Source organism: Sander lucioperca, chromosome 5 (genome assembly GCF_008315115.2).
Source record: "Sander lucioperca isolate FBNREF2018 chromosome 5, SLUC_FBN_1.2, whole genome shotgun sequence".
NCBI classification, from domain to species: domain Eukaryota; kingdom Metazoa; phylum Chordata; class Actinopteri; order Perciformes; family Percidae; genus Sander; species Sander lucioperca.
In genome coordinates, this window is record NC_050177.1 from 12,555,632 (window position 1) to 12,577,189 (window position 21,558).

The window sequence follows — 21,558 nt, forward strand, 5'->3', positions numbered from 1 at the left end:
ATATGTTGAAAAGAAATATTGTTCCCAATTTGAGATATATTTTTATCCAAATGATAATAGATAAACACAGTCCACATGAGCAAATAACACACATGGTATTTTACAAATATAGTGCACATATTTACAGTATTATATAGATAAGATGATGTGATCTTTTACTCTTAAGAAGTAGAATACCACAAAACTCGCAACCAGGCATTTCCTGTTGCTGCTGCCCAAATCTGTACACAGCACAAATTATGTTGGACATCGCTCTTTACTGCATCACTAATCTGTCTGTGATGTCTTTATAAACTGTGCTTTAAATGTTTTTTAGACATTAGATCACATAATCACAGGAAGGAATGAGTAAAAGATTGTGATCACTAATGCCTGGACTTAAAGGGGTGATTGAATGCAAAACCTTGTCATAATGACAGTTTAGTGGGTAACTAGGACATACATAGAACCTCAAAATCCCATTGACACCTCTTTCCTCTGCAAATCTCACAATTTGAAACTGCCTCTGAAAACGGGCAAATCTCAACGAGCCGCCTAGTTGACGTCAACTCGGTGGCTCCTCCTCATTTGGCTCTAGTCTCTATCTTTGTCACGCCCAAACATTTACATAGGCTACACCACTGATCTGAGGTCAGCTTAGTCTTCTGAATAGGTCGCGTAGATCTCAGAAATTGTATACATTGTTCATCTGCTATTTTACCACTAAATTCACTTCTGAGACTTTTTTATGCAAGAAATCAACTATGTAGAGGTCAAATATGGGCCGTTTTACGAAAACTGATGGCTAATTGCAAATTTTGTCCGACTGAGTGTCGGAGTTCAGCGGCCGGTGCTGCCTGTGTTGCTGCCTCGCCGCCCGGCCGGCCTTCCTTCACAGAACCCGGCCTGCTGGGAGGTAGATGGAGCTCCGTCACGGCTGGCAGCCCACGGCACTCCATACCTGCGCAAAGTCACCGTTTTTTGGGTTAATGGACTACCAAACGCCGCTGCCCTGACAGAGCTCCAGGGCGTGCAGCTCCCCTCTTCCTGCTAAATGGCCGGTGTGTGTGAGTGAGAGCGCGGTCAGCGAGCTTGTTACGTCAGCAATCTCTTACCACAGGTTCCAGTTATTCTTATAATGTGTATAATTATAATGTGTTGAGTTATTTAAACAAACGATCAAGGAAATAAACGCCTCTTGTCTGTGAGTCTCATTGATAGAGCCTGCGGCTGGATGGAGCTCTATCAATGAGAGCTATCTAGCCTCCTCTTAGAATTCCTCTGAAATTCACAAAAATGCATTAAATTGAAATCGGACACCATTGGTAGCTTTATAAGACCTTGAGGTAGATGTTATATAAGTGGCGTGATGAAATTCAAACTGTAAATATACTCTAATTACACCGAATATGAAGCTAACTAGCCGCGATCTGTACACATAGGATCGAAGGGACAGTTGCAGCTAACGAAACCCCTAATGTTCACAAAACTGCATTAAATTGAAATCGGACACCATTGTTAGCTTTATAAGACCTTGGGGTAGATGTTATATAAGTAGGCGTGACAAAATTCAAACTGTAAATATACTCTAATTATGGCGATAATGAAGCTAACTAGTCGCGATCTGTACACATAGGATTGAAGGAACAGTAGCAGCTAACGAAACCCCTAATGTTCACAAAAATGCATTAAATTGAAATCGGACACCATTGTTAGCTTTATAAGACCTTGGGGTAGATGTTATATAGGTGGAGTGACGAAATTCAAACTCTAAATATAGCTACTCTAGTTATGCCGGCAGCTGGCAGCCAGCCAGCTCTGCGGAGCTCCACGGAGCCCCGAGTATTCCAGTAGTTCAGTACCCAGAGAAACGGTGACTCTCACTGGGTATGGAGGTTGCCGCTTTCTCGTCAGACTGTATGGAGCTCCTAGCTGAAGTCCAACACGTCTTACCAAATTTGCAATTAGCCATCAATTTTCGTAAAACGGCCCATATTTGAGCTTTATATAGTTGATTTCTTCCTTAAAAAAGTCTCAGAAGTGAATTTAATAACGAAATAGCCCGACAAACAATGTATAACTTTGCAGTGTCTGAAATATGAGACATGCTGTCTCATCTCCAATGTGTTTCTATGTGGTTCACTCAAACCAATCAGCGCGCAGCTCATCTAAATATTCATGAGCATACCATATTTGGAAGAAAAGCTCTTGTTCCAAATAGAGGCATATTCACAGGGTAGTTAAGGGCCTAATAAAATAACTAATAATTTTCAGCCCAACCAATGTTACATACCCTATTAGGAGACCTTAAGGAACAGTGTAAAATACCCTATATAATCATTCTATCACCCCTTTAAGTTTTTGCAGAGTAAAATATATATAATACAAAGAGGTTTTATATATATATATATATATATATATGAGGGAAGAAAACACTATCTTAGTTCCTGTTTTCTATGACTATACACATAGTGTTGCAAACTATGAAGTAATACACACAAACTTAAAGGCTTCTACTATAAAGACTTGATAACAATCATATTAGCCTAATACATTAGTCTTAGAATTTAGAGAAATAGATATACAACCAACAGCCAGAAAAACCACACCAACCAACGCAAAGACATTGGTGTAATATATCTCCTTCTGAGAGAGAGATTCAGCCTTCAAAAAAAAAGACAGAGATTTTGGCTAAGCTAAAAAAAATTGGCTAAAAAAATCCTGTGAAGCCCAAAACACATGTTGTCTTTGTATAATAAATTTGAATCCAATCAGGTTTTATATCTGTAAAACTTTCTCAAAACCTAAAGTTCTTTTTATGTGCATGACATCAGAAGTCTACGGTGGCCCTGAAGTGCAAATCACCACAGCAATTAGAGAAACGCAACAACAAATCATAAAACACAACGGCAAATAGGAAAACACGACAGCAAATATGAAAACAAAACGGCAAATAAGAAAACACGACAGCAAATAGGAAAACACGACAGCAAATATGAAAACACGACGGCAAATATGAAAACACGACGGCAAATAGGAAAACACAATGGCAAATATGAAAACACGACGGCAAATATGAAAACACGACGGCAAATAGGAAAACACGACGGCAAATAGGAAAACACGACGGCAAATATGAAAACACGACGGCAAATATGAAAACACGACAGCAAATATGAAAACACGACGGCAAATAGGAAAACACGACGGCAAATAGGAAAACACGACGGCAAATAGGAAAACACGACGGCAAATAGGAAAACACGGCAGCAAATATGAAAACACGACAGCAAATATGAAAACAACAGAAAATATGAACACACGACAGCAAATATGAAAACACGACAGCAAATAGGAAAACACGACAGCAAATATGAAAACACGACGGCAAATATGAAAACACGACGGCAAATAGGAAAACACGACGGCAAATAGGAAAACACGACGGCAAATAGGAAAACACAATGGCAAATATGAAAACACGACAGCAAATATGAAAACACGACGGCAAATATGAAAACACGACGGCAAATATGAAAACACGACGGCAAATATGAAAACACGACAGCAAATAGGAAAACACGACGGCAAATAGAAAACACGACAGCAAATATGAAAACACGACAGCAAATATGAAAACACAACAGAAAATATGAAAACACGACAGCAAATAGAAAAACACGACAGCAAATATGAAAACACGACAGCAAATATGAAAACACGACAGCAAATAGGAAAACACGACGGCAAATATGAAAACATGACAGCAAATATGAAAACACGACAGCAAATATGAAAACACGACAGCAAATAGGAAAACACGACGGCAAATATGAAAACATGACAGCAAATATGAAAACACGACGGCAAATAGGAAAACACGACAGCAAATATGAAAACAAAACGGCAAATAAGAAAACACGACAGCAAATAGGAAAACACGACAGCAAATATGAAAACACGACGGCAAATATGAAAACACGACGGCAAATAGGAAAACACAATGGCAAATATGAAAACACGACAGCAAATATGAAAACACGACAGCAAATAGGAAAACACGACGGCAAATAGGAAAACACGACGGCAAATAGGAAAACACAATGGCAAATATGAAAACACGACAGCAAATATGAAAACACGACGGCAAATATGAAAACACGACGGCAAATAGGAAAACACGACGGCAAATATGAAAACACGACGGCAAATATGAAAACACGACAGCAAATATGAAAACACGACAGCAAATAGGAAAACACGACAGCAAATAGGAAAACACGACGGCAAATAGGAAAACACGGCAGCAAATATGAAAACACGACAGCAAATATGAAAACAACAGAAAATATGAACACACGACAGCAAATAGGAAAACACGACAGCAAATATGAAAACACGACGGCAAATATGAAAACACGACGGCAAATAGGAAAACACGACGGCAAATAGGAAAACACGACGGCAAATATGAAAACACGACGGCAAATATGAAAACACGACGGCAAATATGAAAACACAACGGCAAATATGAAAACACGACAGCAAATAGGAAAACACGACAGCAAATATGAAAACACAACAGAAAATATGAAAACACGACAGCAAATAGAAAAACACGACAGCAAATATGAAAACACGACAGCAAAATAGGAAAACACGACGGCAAATATGAAAACACGACAGCAAATATGAAAACACGACGGCAAATAGGAAAACACGACGGCAAATAGGAAAACACGACGGCAAATATGAAAACATGACAGCAAATATGAAAACACGACAGCAAATATGAAAACACGACAGCAAATATGAAAACACGACGGCAAATAGGAAAACACGACAGCAAATATTAAAACACGACAGCAAATATGAAAACACGACAGAAAATATGAAAACACGACAGCAAATAGGAAAACACGACAGCAAATATGAAAACACGACAGCAAATAGGAAAACACGACAGCAAATATGAAAACAACAGAAAATATGAACACACGACAGCAAATAGGAAAACACGACGGCAAATATGAAAACACGACGGCAAATATGAAAACACGACGGCAAATAGGAAAACACGACGGCAAATAGGAAAACACGACGGCAAATAGGAAAACACGACGGCAAATATGAAAACACGACGGCAAATATGAAAACACGACGGCAAATATGAAAACACGACAGCAAATAGGAAAACACGACGGCAAATAGAAAACACGACAGCAAATATGAAAACACGACAGCAAATATGAAAACACAACAGAAAATATGAAAACACGACAGCAAATAGAAAAACACGACAGCAAATATGAAAACACGACAGCAAATATGAAAACACGACAGCAAATAGGAAAACACGACGGCAAATATGAAAACATGACAGCAAATATGAAAACACGACAGCAAATATGAAAACACGACAGCAAATAGGAAAACACGACGGCAAATATGAAAACATGACAGCAAATATGAAAACACGACGGCAAATAGGAAAACACGACAGCAAATATGAAAACAAAACGGCAAATAAGAAAACACGACAGCAAATAGGAAAACACGACAGCAAATATGAAAACACGACGGCAAATATGAAAACACGACGGCAAATAGGAAAACACAATGGCAAATATGAAAACACGACGGCAAATATGAAAACACGACGGCAAATAGGAAAACACAATGGCAAATATGAAAACACGACAGCAAATAGGAAAACACGACAGCAAATATGAAAACACGACAGCAAATAGGAAAACACGACGGCAAATATGAAAACACGACAGCAAATATGAAAACACGACAGCAAATATGAAAACACGACGGCAAATAGGAAAACACGACAGCAAATATGAAAACACGACAGCAAATAGGAAAACACGACGGCAAATAGGAAAACACGACGGCAAATAGGAAAACACGACGGCAAATAGGAAAACACGGCAGCAAATATGAAAACACGACAGCAAATATGAAAACAACAGAAAATATGAAAACACGACAGCAAATAGGAAAACACGACGGCAAATAGGAAAACACGACGGCAAATAGGAAAACACGACGGCAAATAGGAAAACACGGCAGCAAATATGAAAACACGACAGCAAATAGGAAAACACGACGGCAAATAGGAAAACACGACGGCAAATAGGAAAACACGACGGCAAATAGGAAAACACGACAGCAAATAGGAAAACACGACAGCAAATATGAAAACACGACGGCAAATAGGAAAACACGACGGCAAATAGGAAAACACGACGGCAAATATGAAAACAACAGAAAATATGAACACACGACAGCAAATAGGAAAACACGACGGCAAATATGAAAACACGACGGCAAATAGGAAAACACGACGGCAAATAGGAAAACACGACGGCAAATATGAAAACACGACGGCAAATATGAAAACACGACGGCAAATATGAAAACACGACGGCAAATATGAAAACACGACAGCAAATAGGAAAACACGACGGCAAATAGGAAAACACGACAGCAAATATGAAAACACGACAGCAAATATGAAAACACAACAGAAAATATGAAAACACGACAGCAAATAGAAAAACACGACAGCAAATATGAAAACACGACAGCAAAATAGGAAAACACGACGGCAAATATGAAAACACGACAGCAAATATGAAAACACGACGGCAAATAGGAAAACACGACGGCAAATAGGAAAACACGACGGCAAATATGAAAACATGACAGCAAATATGAAAACACGACAGCAAATATGAAAACACGACAGCAAATATGAAAACACGACGGCAAATAGGAAAACACGACAGCAAATATGAAAACACGACGGCAAATAGGAAAACACGACAGCAAATATTAAAACACGACAGCAAATATGAAAACACGACAGAAAATATGAAAACACGACAGCAAATAGGAAAACACGACAGCAAATATGAAAACACGACAGCAAATAGGAAAACACGACAGCAAATATGAAAACACGACGGCAAATAGGAAAAACACGACGGCAAATAGGAAAACACGACGGCAAATAGGAAAAACACGACGGCAAATATGAAAACACGACAACAAATATGAAAACACGACAGCAAATATGAAAACACGACGGCAAATAGGAAAACACTTCAACAAATCACAAAACACAACGGCATTAACTTCTACCGGAAAAGGTAGGGCCTATCTAGTAGAGGACGGACCCTCCTGATTGGACAGACGCACTGTCTGTCTTTTGACAGGAAGGAGAGGTGAAAAAATAAAAGTGCCTCACTGTCTATGCTTTTAACAGACGGACTAGCCGTTTCTCATTTCAAAACACTGGACGAAATGGATGTGGAACTATGAACTGTGCTGTTGGTGAATCGGCGTCAGTCTGCTTGCAGGAGGAGAATATTCTGTCAGGAACTTTGCTCGCAACGTGCAAAGGTAGGTAACGTTACCGACACCGATAGGCTTTAATGTAAGCAATAGTCGTTTTGTCTTATTTATCCCATGTCAATAAATTACTGAACTCGTGGGAGTTCATGTTTGTACAGTAGTCATAACACTTACCGGTAAGGAGAATTGCAGTAGCTAACCGTTTACATTAGCTTGTAGTTTACTGCATGTATGCAACATTAGCTCATTGTCCAGTAGCTTTTCAGACAAATGCAGTGCAAAATATGATCAGCAACTACAAGGTAAACGCTACCAGCTAATGAGCTACCACAGGCAGTATGATATGCATTAAACTGCAAGTGAGAAAGGGTAAATAGTACTGTAAACACACAAGCTACAAGGCTACAACCAACATATGAAAAGTCATAATACCTCCATTGATAAACACCCACTAACACAGTAAAGGTAGGTGTAAGTGTGTTAAATGGTCAACAGTTGTCAGTTAAGACCATGATGAAGAAACTACACCACTACACAGTTACATGAAGTACCTTCATGTTTCAGTATGCTTAAATAAACTTATGATACAATTATAATCTTACCAGGACTGGTTGGATAACTACTGGACTAACCTAATCTTACCAGGACAGGTTGGATAACTACTGGACTAACCTAATCTTTCTCCTTCTGTCTGCAGTCCGGAAGCAACACCATCATCGGGAGCTGAGTCTGATCGCCGCTTCATGTTGAATATACTTGTGTACAGTATATAGTAATGTTTGAATAAATGTTATAATAAAGATACATGCTTCATTAATGTCTTTTTAGAGCTTGTATACCTAACTAGTTATTAAAACAGGTAGCATCTGAATATAATTACTCAGTTAGAAGTTTCCTGTGTCCAGGTCATAATTTGATGGAAAAATAAACATTGAAAAACAGTTTATATTATATACACACCCAAAAACTTAAAAAACACAGACAAACTAGTTAATTTAATGCATTTATTTTTTGAATGGCAATCTCTAATATAGCAAATAATCTATTCAACGTCTCTTTTTGGCCTCTGTCTCCCTGCTTGTCTTTTGCTTTCCCTCTCCTCCTCATCTCTCCCTTCTGGTGACGCTAGTGCAGCCACGACGCTGAAGTTGGCATCCGATTCGCAGCTTCTGATTTGGCAGTTAAGGAGAACTTAAAACTGTTTTTTTAACCTCTTACTGTATTGAATGAGTGTTAGTCATTAAGGTAAATTTATAATGATGTCTAAAACACACTTTTAGATTTGTGAAAGCTTTATTGTCTTTATGAGAAAATAAGTTTTTTTTCACATATAAACCACATTAGACTAGGTCTAGATCCACCTAGACTTGTCAAATCTGGACTACATTATCCCAGAGAGGCTAAGGAGTCTTAAAAACACAGTTTGGGATTTGTGAAAGCTTTATTCTATTTGTGAAAATGCCATAAAGGGAGATTTTACTGTTTTTTGCATATGTAGACCACATTGGACCAAGTCCACATCCAAAACCACAATACCTAAACTTGTCAAAACTGGACAAGAATTAACTCACTCTCTCCATGTCATTTATTATATCCATGAGCAGGTCTTTCCCTGTACTTGTGTAAACACGGTAACGCAAACTTGGTAATCTACAGTGGGCAATACAGCACCGTAAAGAAAAGACCTTTACGACAGCAGGTGTGGTGAAAATACTACCACTTTTGTCCAAAGTGGCCGCTAGAATTAACACAAACTGAAAGTTACATATAGCCACTTTAAGTCATAGAAAAAAATGTCTTCATGAATATAATGTGGAACTGCTGTGGACCTATCTCTGACAGCAACACATTTAGGATGTATTTGATCCTGTCAGAAGACACCATGGTGCACACTTTATCAGAGAGTGTGTCACAGCTGTCAAGGAAGTTTGACAGGTATTTCACAATCCTGTCCAGCTGGGTTTCATCATCAAAGAAGATCGGGACCCAGCGTTCCCCAGAAGTGGGGTTGCTCCTCACCTGAGACAATGGCCTATGAAGTATGAATTAAAAAAATCTTAATAAATACTCAGTCCTGCCTCTTTTTCTGAGGAAAGGTGAGAAAACAACACTTATATTGAAGGAGAAGGATTTGAAGAGTAAATTAAACCACTGGCAAATCTATGACGATATTTGGATTGATTTCCAAAAGGTAAAAATAACTTTTTCTACTTTTTTTTTGAAGTGAGAAGGAAGACCTGCTCATGGATATAAGAAATGACATGGAGAGACGTGGACTTGTACGTTGAATGTCAATTAGCAAAGGCCATGCTGTGGCAATAAAATAAAACAGTTTATTTAGCCTCTCTGGGATAATTTAGTCCTGATTTGACAAGTCTTAAGTATTGTGGTTTTGGATCTGGACCTGGTCCAATGTAGTCTATATGTGAAAAATACAGTAAAATCTCCCTTTATTGCATTTTCACAAATAGAATAAAGCTTTCACAAATCTCAAACTGTGTTTTTAAGACTCCTTAGACTCTCTGGGATAATTTAGTCCTGATTTGACAAGTTTAGAAAAACGGTGAAATCTCCCTTTATTGTGTTCTCATAAAGACAATAAAGCTTTCACAAATCTAAAAGTGTGTTTTAGACATAATTAATAATTTACCTTAATGACTAACACTCATTCAATACAGTAAGAGGTTCAAAAAACGGAGGATCAGTCACTTAGCAATGTAAATTATGTTTCCCTGCTGAATCGGACAGTTTTAAGTTCCCCTTAAATTTCCCCTTAACTGCCGAATCGGAAGCTGCGAATCGGATGCCAACTTCAGCGTTGTAGTGCAGCCTCCATTTGTTCCTTAGTCCCTGTTAAAAGACAGCAAACACAAGAAAAATATCTTTACCATTATAAATGCTATAACGGAATGTTATACTTGTTACATGGGAAACTACTCATACATTTTAGCTTTCATTTAACGTTGCTAGTGAAGTTAACAAGGTGCAGCTTTACCTCCAATCCTGCAGCTACAACAGATAAACAAACCAATTTCTAAATCTCTGCTAACATTACGCATATACAGTAACGGCTTACAAAAAGAGATGAAAATGCCACCGGACATTAAACTTTACGAACACAAATGGCATAAAAGACAGCAACACAGCTAGCTAGCTAACAGCCTAATGTTAAATGATAGGTTCAGTTAGCTTAACGTTAGCTCGGGTGTATCTACCTAATTACAATAGCAATTTGTACCAGCATTAATGCGTAACACTTGACATTGATGTAACACATTAACGGTGATAACAAATGTACGGCAAACACTAAATATACTTACATTTAAATGTTAATTGTGCCATCAGCGATGCCGCTCCAACTCCCACTTAGGTCCGCCATTGTTGTTGTTTTTTTAACGAGCCGGCAAAGCCGCGCGCATAGGATTGTGGGTGATTTGGGAGCGCGAAAGACAGACAGTGCGTCTGTCCAATCAGGAGGGTCCGTCCACTGCTAGATAGGCCCTACCTTTTCCGGTAGAAGTTAATGCCGTTGTGTTTTGTGATTTATTGAAGTGTTTTCCTATTTGCTGTCGTGTTTTCATATTTGCTGTTGTGTTTTCATATTTGCTGTTGTGTTTTCCTATTTGCTGTCGTGTTTTCATATTTGCTGTCGTGTTTTCATATTTGCCGTCGTGTTTTCCTATTTGCCGTCGTGTTTTCCTATTTGCTGTCGTGTTTTCCTATTTGCTGTCGTGTTTTCATATTTGCTGTCGTATTTTCATATTTGCTGTCGTGTTTTCCTATTTGCCGTCGTGTTTTCATATTTGCCGTCGTGTTTTCCTATTTGCCGTCGTGTTTTCCTATTTGCTGTCGTGTTTTCATATTTGCCGTCGTGTTTTCCTATTTGCCGTCGTGTTTTCATATTCGCTGTCGTGTTTTCATATTTGCCGTCACGTTTTTCTTATTGCTGTTGTGATTTGCACTTCAGGGCCACCGTAGAAGTCACTGCTGTAGGCCAAGAAATAGTCCAGAACAACACCCATAAAATCACAATTTTTTAATTTTTATCGATCCTCTCACCTAATTCCTGGAAAAAGTTTCCCATATGGTAGAAGTATTCCTTTAATGCTTAAAACAAGGTGAAGTTAATTATTTTGTAACCGTGACCATGGACTCAAAAAATAACAGGATCAATGTTAGATAGCCTACATCTGTAAGTGTGTGAGTGGCTGACTGTTCATGAACATGCACGTCCCACTTTTGGTGTAGTAATTCCTGAACGGTATTGTTCAAAGCTGAAAATGCAATTGTATTTGACAGATGACAGGCGTAGGTTGCTAGTGACAAAATACTAGCTTTCACTGCGATACGATCGCTTTGTAAACTACGTGTAATTAATAAGTGTTTCAACTGTCCCGGCTCTCCCCCCGGGCATTTTCCCGTTGGGTCGACGCACTTTTGGGCCGAATCGCTGATATAATAGGCCTTTTTTTTTTGGCCGCGCCGGCCCATAAAGAACTGACAGCGGCCCATTGGTTAATTTTCTTTATTGGCACTGACCTGACCCAATCAAATCCAGGAACCATTTTGCTGGAAGTTTAGCATCCACGTTAAAATGGACAAACGACCACCAAAGCGCAAGGGAGGTGCAGAGAAATTACGGGAGAAAGAGATTAATTATCTACAGGCGGATGCCTCAAAATGTGCCAAAATCTCTGGCATGTTTGGGGCTGTAGTAGCTTCTTCAACATCAGCATTACCTGAAGTAGGTTAAGGAGAGGAGAAGCAGAATCGATTTTTTGTCCCAGTCCAGCCCTGTCCCGATGCACAGGGAGGAGTTTAGGCTCGAATGTAAACTTGTTGGACTTTAATCCATTCGACTCTGTGAGTGACGCGAGGTGTGTGAATAATGGCAGGTAAGAAGATTGGTGGTCTAAAATGCACTTTGCAAGCAACCATATACAGGCATTTAACTCAAGTTGTAAATCGGCGGTAATTAAAATAGCCTTCTGGCGCGTAAAAGAAAGGAATCTATGGGTATGGAGTCTGTAAAGCAGGAAATGATTAGCTTTCTTTGATCAATAGTGGATATATTTGCAATAGCCTACCGAGGATTACATATAACTTCGTGTGTTCAGGTAAACAAAGCACGTTTAAAATCAAGTTCAACTTTGGGGCTGCCTGGGCGTTTCCGTATTACACACACATCTGCAGGATACATGAACATAAAGTAGCTCCTATAAGGAAACAAACTATTCGAATTTAAAATGACAATTCTTCAATCAGTCAGTCAGCCAAATATTAGCAGAGAAAGCGCGTTCAATCAATCCTCAGATATTAATTAAAAGGGTGGGGCATGCTTTTAAAAGTTTTTTTCTTTTTTTGGCAGTGTGGTTTCACTTTGACTCGCTTGTTGTTTAGATACCTCATTTCAAACAAGTTGCATCCTGTTTAAAGAGAACAGGAAACCACACAAGATCAGCGGACAATTATTTTTAGTTTATATGATCTTTGAACATAAACCCAAATAGTTAAAGTCTGTGTGTCGCCACCTAATCTTCAACAATCATCACATGTTAGAGATGAAAGATTAAATGATTAGAGAGTACATTGAATTTGGTTTTACTGACTTACTTATTTCCTGCACAAAACCTGCCAAAAAATGTTGCCAAAATAAAAATATTTCTAAATTCATTGTTGAAAAGGAGATTACCAGCTTGCCAGAGGAGTACTTTTGTGGATAAGGCAATGTTAGTAGCCTGCCTCTGTTGAAATAAAAAAAATGAAGTTGTGTGATTTATTTTGCTTCATATTCCCTCTTCTAGGTGAGCTTGCCAGGGTGAGGGGTAAGTTTGTGGACAAGGCGTCCAAAGGACTGATTAAGCAGCTCCTGGACGACCTTTTAGATGATGGTGTCTTGAATGATGGTCAGAAAGACTCGATACTTGAAGAGAACAATACCACAGCAGACAAGGCACGCAGTCTCATTGACACAATAAAGAAGAAAGGAGATGTAGCCAGCAGGAAGATGATCGCTCACCTTTGCAGAAGAGATCCGACACTTCACTCTGAACTGGGTCTGGGTCAACCTGTTTAGGTGAGCTGGGCTGGCATACACTGTAAGAAAAGATACACCATATCTACTCAATAAAAATGAGGCAATAGATTACAAGCAATATTATTAATTAAATTTCACATGGTTTGGTATTGAGTAAATATGAATTAAATGAGACCCTTAATAGTTATCCATTTAATATGAGTATATTCAAATAGAAAACAGTACAGAATTATAACCTAAACAAAAATATTGAGTTGATTTGAAAAAGATAAACTCCCTAATGTGTAAATAGTACTAATACAAATTAATTTAATCTACATATCAATGATATATAATTGAGTAATAATCATCTATATTAATCTGCACATTGATTTGAATTTAATCAATGCAATGAATTAAATCTAAATATTCTTTCTTAGGAATAACTAGTCTATGGCCCAGAAAGTACAGAACGTAACAAATACTCAAATAAGAATTTTATTAGCAATTCACTTTTGTGCTTTCGACTCATCGTAGCAGTGCTGGGCAGTATACCGGTATACAAATATTAATTTCCCATATGATATGAATTTTTCACATACCGCAATACCGGTGCAATGCCGCAGAGAACGCTTCGGCCGAATTGATCTGTGAGTGACTTCAGAACAGGAGCTCTGTTAACTTCGTACCCTTCTCACTCATGGTTGTAATAACAATAATAATAATAATAACAATTTCTAACACTAATAATTTTACATTTAGCCTACAAATTTACACAGCCGAACGGCATGCTGGGTAACATTATAGCTGCTAGCTAGCTAGGTTGACAGGAAGTGCTTTTCAATTAAAATTAGCCTGATTACATTGATTTGAATTAACTCAATATTCTCTCTATTTGGGATTAGATAAATATAATGCTTATGTTTTATTTAACTACAATGGTTGGATTTTATTCCAAACATTTTTATTTGAAATTTAATTAAATATCTGCCTCAAAATCAAAAACACAATCATATTGAATATATTTTACCTAATACATTAATTCAAATCTACATGACCACAGAATCATTTCTTACAGTGTACTTGAACTGGGCAACACTAATGTGCTAGGCCTTGATCCTGAATGTATTTAACTTGGGTGACAAACTAATGTTGTACGCTGTCGTGTTCAAATGTATTAATAGAGAAGGTAGAAGGTGCCTGAGGCGGGAGGAGGTTTTTTTCCCCCTATTTTTGTTTTAAGGATAAGTCTGGCATTATTCAATATTCTGTCAACAAATCCCATTATTGACCAAAACCAACAACTCATAGTCCGTTTCAGTATTTTCTGTGAATCTTTAAAAGCAGGTCTCAAACATGGTTTAATTTAAAAAAAAAAAAAAGCCTCAGTGATTTCCTAAAATAGCTGGGCACTGTAGGTTTTAGCAAATCTTAATATAATAAATAATCTTAAAGGAGTAAATAATGCATTTTGTGAGGGACTATTTTCAGTTGTGGATTAAAAGACATAGTATTTACAGCAGCAGGCCAGTGTATGTGGGATTAACTCAAAATAAGATACAATGCCAGTTGTTATTGTAATGAAGGAAAATGTCCCTCAGTGCAACTTTGTGGCACATTGATGTGTTTAATAGTTATTGGACAACAATGGGGGAATAAGATGTATTAGGCTTTGACTACACAGGCAATACTTGTTAGTAGGACCAATTTATTGTGGGTTTCGGTCTTTTCACATGATTTGTTGACAACAATAAAATATACAGTATCACCAGCAAAGATAAATACATAATTATGAACAGCAGTTTGATACCAGTGATGTTGTGTTTTGCTGTCTGCAGCCACAGTCTCTCAGGAGGAGCAGAACTGGTCATCCACACTTATCCTCATGCTGCTTATGCATTACGTGTGGACAGAGAAAATGAAGAATGAAGATGCTTATCATTTATTATCATGCAACTGCTAAAGCCATATAAGATGTATATATGTATAATGTAAAAATATGGTTTTACTCCAGAAAAGTTCCAGTAAGCTGGCTCTCATTCATAAATCCCTTGATGTCTTACATTCAAAATCTATGCATTTCATATCTAGTAAATGTGATATTTTAAAACCTTTTTTATTAGCTTCAGAGTGATGAGGGAGCGATTGTTGATCAGTTCAATTCAGTTTCTCTGTGTACTGTAAATGACTCATTACAAAATGATATATACATTTTAAGTGTGTTGTTTAAGTGGACCTACCTACCATGTGACCATCTGGGATTATGGGACATGTGGCACATTTTAAATCATGCTTGTGTCATAAATAAAATGTTCTTGCAGCTCCTAAGACTATTTATGCTGTACTTGGATAAATTGTATAAGTTAATTCTAATAATGACAGGGAAGCTATTGAACAGGTTTTAAATGGTACTTTTTAAGTATAGGCCTACGGTAAAACGTAGTTTTGGCCTAAATGAAGAACTGAACTAAAAATTAAACAAGGTAACTCCTTATTTAATTTTATAGAGTGGCTAATTATTAATGAGTGCGGAACATCAGGAACTTGACAATTGATGAATCATTAATAAGTACTTCCTACGATAATTCCTAATGGGGACTACAGTGTAGTCCCCAATTAGGAATTATTAGGGAAGTACTTATTAATGATTCATCAATTGTCAAGTTCCTGATGTTCCGCACTCATTAATAATTAGCCACTCTATAAAATTAAATAAGGAGTTACCTTGTTTAATTTTTAGTTCAGTTCTTCATTTAGGCCAAAACTACGTTTTACCGTAGGCCTATACTTAAAAAGTACCATTTAAAACCTGTTCAATAGCTTCCCTGTCATTATTAGAATTAACTTATACAATTTATCCAAGTACAGCATAAATAGTCTTAGGAGCTGCAAGAACATTTTATTTATGACACAAGCATGATTTAAAATGTGCCACATGTCCCATAATCCCAGATGGTCACATGGTAGGTAGGTCCACTTAAACAACACACTTAAAATGTATATATCATTTTGTAATGAGTCATTTACAGTACACAGTGAAACTGAATTGAACTGATCAACAATCGCTCCCTCATCACTCTGAAGCTAATAAAAAAGGTTTTAAAATATCACATTTACTAGATATGAAATGCATAGATTTTTAATGTAAGACATCAAGGGATTTATGAATGAGAGCCAGCTTACTGGAACTTTTCTGGAGTAAAACCATATTTTTACATTATACATATATACATCTTATATGGCTTTAGCAGTTGCATGATAATAAATGATAAGCATCTTCATTCTTCATTTTCTCTGTCCACACGTAATGCATAAGCAGCATGAGGATAAGTGTGGATGACCAGTTCTGCTCCTCCTGAGAGACTGTGGCTGCAGACAGCAAAACACAACATCACTGGTATCAAACTGCTGTTCATAATTATGTATTTATCTTTGCTGGTGATACTGTATATTTTATTGTTGTCAACAAATCATGTGAAAAGACCGAAACCCACAATAAATTGGTCCTACTAACAAGTATTGCCTGTGTAGTCAAAGCCTAATACATCTTATTCCCCCATTGTTGTCCAATAACTATTAAACACATCAATGTGCCACAAAGTTGCACTGAGGGACATTTTCCTTCATTACAATAACAACTGGCATTGTATCTTATTTTGAGTCAATCCCACATACACTGGCCTGCTGCTGTAAATACTATGTCTTTTAATCCACAACTGAAAATAGTCCCTCACAAAATGCATTATTTACTCCTTTAAGATTATTTATTATATTAAGATTTGCTAAAACCTACAGTGCCCAGCTATTTTAGGAAATCACTGAGGCTTTTTTTTTTTTTTAAATTAAACCATGTTTGAGACCTGCTTTTAAAGATTCACAGAAAATACTGAAACGGACTATGAGTTGTTGGTTTTGGTCAATAATGGGATTTGTTGACAGAATATTGAATAATGCCAGACTTATCCTTAAAACAAAAATAGGGGGAAAAAAACCTCCTCCCGCCTCAGGCACCTTTTACCTTCTCTATTAATACATTTGAACACGACAGCGTACAACATTAGTTTGTCACCCAAGTTAAATACATTCAGGATCAAGGCCTAGCACATTAGTGTTGCCCAGTTCAAGTACACTGTAAGAATGATTCTGTGGTCATGTAGATTTGAATTAATGTATTAGGTAAAATATATTCAATATGATTGTGTTTTTGATTTTGAGGCAGATATTTAATTAAATTTCAAATAAAAATGTTTGGAATAAAATCCAACCATTGTAGTTAAATAAAACATAAGCATTATATTTATCTAATCCCAAATAGAGAGAATATTGAGTTAATTCAAATCAATGTAATCAGGCTAATTTTAATTGAAAAGCACTTCCTGTCAACCTAGCTAGCTAGCAGCTATAATGTTACCCAGCATGCCGTTCGGCTGTGTAAATTTGTAGGCTAAATGTAAAATTATTAGTGTTAGAAATTGTTATTATTATTATTATTGTTATTACAACCATGAGTGAGAAGGGTACGAAGTTAACAGAGCTCCTGTTCTGAAGTCACTCACAGATCAATTCGGCCGAAGCGTTCTCTGCGGCATTGCACCGGTATTGCGGTATGTGAAAAATTCATATCATATGGGAAATTAATATTTGTATACCGGTATACTGCCCAGCACTGCTACGATGAGTCGAAAGCACAAAAGTGAATTGCTAATAAAATTCTTATTTGAGTATTTGTTACGTTCTGTACTTTCTGGGCCATAGACTAGTTATTCCTAAGAAAGAATATTTAGATTTAATTCATTGCATTGATTAAATTCAAATCAATGTGCAGATTAATATAGATGATTATTACTCAATTATATATCATTGATATGTAGATTAAATTAATTTGTATTAGTACTATTTACACATTAGGGAGTTTATCTTTTTCAAATCAACTCAATATTTTTGTTTAGGTTATAATTCTGTACTGTTTTCTATTTGAATATACTCATATTAAATGGATAACTATTAAGGGTCTCATTTAATTCATATTTACTCAATACCAAACCATGTGAAATTTAATTAATAATATTGCTTGTAATCTATTGCCTCATTTTTATTGAGTAGATATGGTGTATCTTTTCTTACAGTGTATGCCAGCCCAGCTCACCTAAACAGGTTGACCCAGACCCAGTTCAGAGTGAAGTGTCGGATCTCTTCTGCAAAGGTGAGCGATCATCTTCCTGCTGGCTACATCTCCTTTCTTCTTTATTGTGTCAATGAGACTGCGTGCCTTGTCTGCTGTGGTATTGTTCTCTTCAAGTATCGAGTCTTTCTGACCATCATTCAAGACACCATCATCTAAAAGGTCGTCCAGGAGCTGCTTAATCAGTCCTTTGGACGCCTTGTCCACAAACTTACCCCTCACCCTGGCAAGCTCACCTAGAAGAGGGAATATGAAGCAAAATAAATCACACAACTTCATTTTTTTTATTTCAACAGAGGCAGGCTACTAACATTGCCTTATCCACAAAAGTACTCCTCTGGCAAGCTGGTAATCTCCTTTTCAACAATGAATTTAGAAATATTTTTATTTTAGCAACATTTTTTGGCAGGTTTTGTGCAGGAAATAGTCAGTAAAACCAAATTCAATGTACTCTCTAATCATTTAATCTTTCATCTCTAACATGTGATGATTGTTGAAGATTAGGTGGCGACACACAGACTTTAACTATTTGGGTTTATGTTCAAAGATCATGTAAACTAATCTTTACGAAAAAATAATTGTCCGCTGATCTTGTGTGGTTTCCTGTTCTCTTTAAACAGGATGCAACTTGTTTGAAATGAGGTATGTAAACAACAAGCGAGTCAAAGTGAAACCACACTGCCAAAAAAAGAAAAAAACTTTTAAAAGCATGCCCCACCCTTTTAATTAATATCTGAGGATTGATTGAACGCGTTTTCTCTGCTAATATTTGGCTGACTGACTGATTGAAGAATTGTCATTTTAAATTCGAATAGTTTGTTTCCTTATAGGAGCTACTTTATGTTCATGTATCCTGCAGATGTGTGTGTAATACGGAAACGCCCAGGCAGCCCCAAAGTTGAACTTGATTTTAAACGTGCTTTGTTTACCTGAACACACGAAGTTATATGTAATCCTCGGTAGGCTATTGCAAATATATCCACTATTGATCAAAGAAAGCAAATCATTTCCTGCTTTACAGACTCCATACCCATAGATTCCTTTCTTTTACGCGCCAGAAGGCTATTTTAATGGTTGGTTGCAAAGTGCATTTTAGACCACCAATGTTCTTACCTGCCATTATTCACACACCTCGCGTCACTCACAGAGTCGTATGGATTAAAGTCCAACAAGTTTACATTCGCGCCTAAACTCCTCCCTGTGCATCGGGACAGGGCTGGACTGGGACAAAAAATCGATTCTGCTTCTCCTCTCCTTAACCTACTTCAGGTAATGCTGATGTTGAAGAAGCTACTACAGCCCCAAACATGCCAGAGATTTTACTGCGGTCAAGCCAGCCTCCACCTCGAAATAAGCGGTCAAACTAGCCGCCCCTATATTTCGCGATGCGCGTATACACTTGCTATTACGGTGAGACCGTCAGAACTAAAAACAGGGAATTTTCCAACGAAGGCAATTTCCCATTCATTTATTCTGTCTGCCTGTCTATCTGTCTGCCTTCCTGTCAGAAAGAAAGAAAGAAAGAAAGAAAGATTTTAGCACACCTCACAACCTTTCACTGCATGATATGCTGAATTCCAAAATAAGAGACCCCCAAAAATCATATATAAGCTGTTTGTCTACACATTCAGAAAATCATAAAAATAAAAGTCTTAGCTTCCACAGACCAATTTCACCTCAGATGGAGAGGACTCCATCTCAAGGTGTCAACTACAATGTTTCAGGACATTCTGATGTTGTTTTCCAAAATAAGAGCCCCCCAAAAATCATATATTAGCTGTTTTGTCTACACATTCAGAAAATCATAAAAACAAAAGTCCTAGCTTCCACAGATCAATTTCACCTCAGATGGAGAGGACTCCATCTCAAGGTGTCAATTACAATGTTTCAGGACATTCTGATGTTGTTTTCCAAAATAAGAGCCCCCCAAAAATCATATATAAGCTGTTTGTCTACATATTCAGAAAATCATAAAAAATAATAATTTTTATGATTTTCTGAATGTGTAGACAAACCATCTCCATCTGAGGTGAAATTGGTCTGTGGAAGCTAGGACTTTTATTTTTATGATTTTCTGAATGTGTAGACAAACAGCTTATATATGATTTTTGGGGGTCTCTTATTTTGGAATTCAGCATATCATGCAGTGAAAGGTTGTGAGGTGTGCTAAAATCTTTCTTTCTTTCTTTCTTTCTTTCTTTCTGACAGGAAGGCGGCTAGTTTGACCGCTTATTTCGAGGTGGAGGCTGGCTTGACCGCAGTGAGATTTTGGCACATTTTGAGGCATCCGCCTGTAGATAATTAATCTCTTTCTCCCGTAATTTCTCTGCACCTCCCTTGCGCTTTGGTGGTCGTTTGTCCATTTTAACTTGGATGCTAAACTTCAAGCAAAATGGTTCCTGGATTTGATTGGGTCAGGTCAGTGCCAATAAAGAAAATTAACCAATGGGCCGCTGTCAGTTCTTTATGGGCCGCCGCGGCCAAAAAAAAAGGCCTATTATATCAGCGATTCGGCCCAAAAGTGCGTCGACCCACCGGGAAAATGCCCGGGGCGAGAGCCGGAACAGTTGAAACACTTATTAATTACACGTAGTTTACAAAGCGATCGTATCGCAGTGAAAGCTAGTATTTTGTCACTAGCAACCTACGCCTGTCATCTGTCAAATACACAATACAAGAAGAAATATATACACACATATATATATATATACATATATATACACATATATATACACACACATATATATATATATACACATATATATATATACACATATATATATACACACATATATATATACATATATATACACATATATATATACACACATATATATATATACATATATATATACACATATATATATATATACACACATATATATATACACATATATATATATATATATACATATATATATATACATATATATATATACACACACATATATATACATATATATACATATATATATATACATACATATATATACATATATACATATATATATAT

The 21,558-nt window shown here is 37.1% G+C and overlaps 2 long non-coding RNA genes across 2 annotated transcripts; one reads left to right on the forward strand and one right to left on the reverse strand.

Annotated features, from left to right (window-relative positions):
• The first annotated feature begins 11,917 nt into the window (after positions 1 to 11,917).
• Positions 11,918 to 15,696, forward strand: LOC118495034. Its single transcript, XR_004897323.1, has 3 exons — positions 11,918 to 12,242; positions 13,152 to 13,423; positions 15,202 to 15,696. It is a non-coding gene; the product is annotated as an uncharacterized LOC118495034 (long non-coding RNA).
• A 541-nt stretch (positions 15,697 to 16,237) lies between these two features.
• LOC118495033 lies at positions 16,238 to 19,780 on the reverse strand. Its single transcript, XR_004897322.1, has 3 exons — positions 19,659 to 19,780; positions 18,510 to 18,781; positions 16,238 to 16,732 (listed from the first exon to the last, which is right to left on the reverse strand). It is a non-coding gene; the product is annotated as an uncharacterized LOC118495033 (long non-coding RNA).
• Positions 19,781 to 21,558: the final 1,778 nt, after the last annotated feature.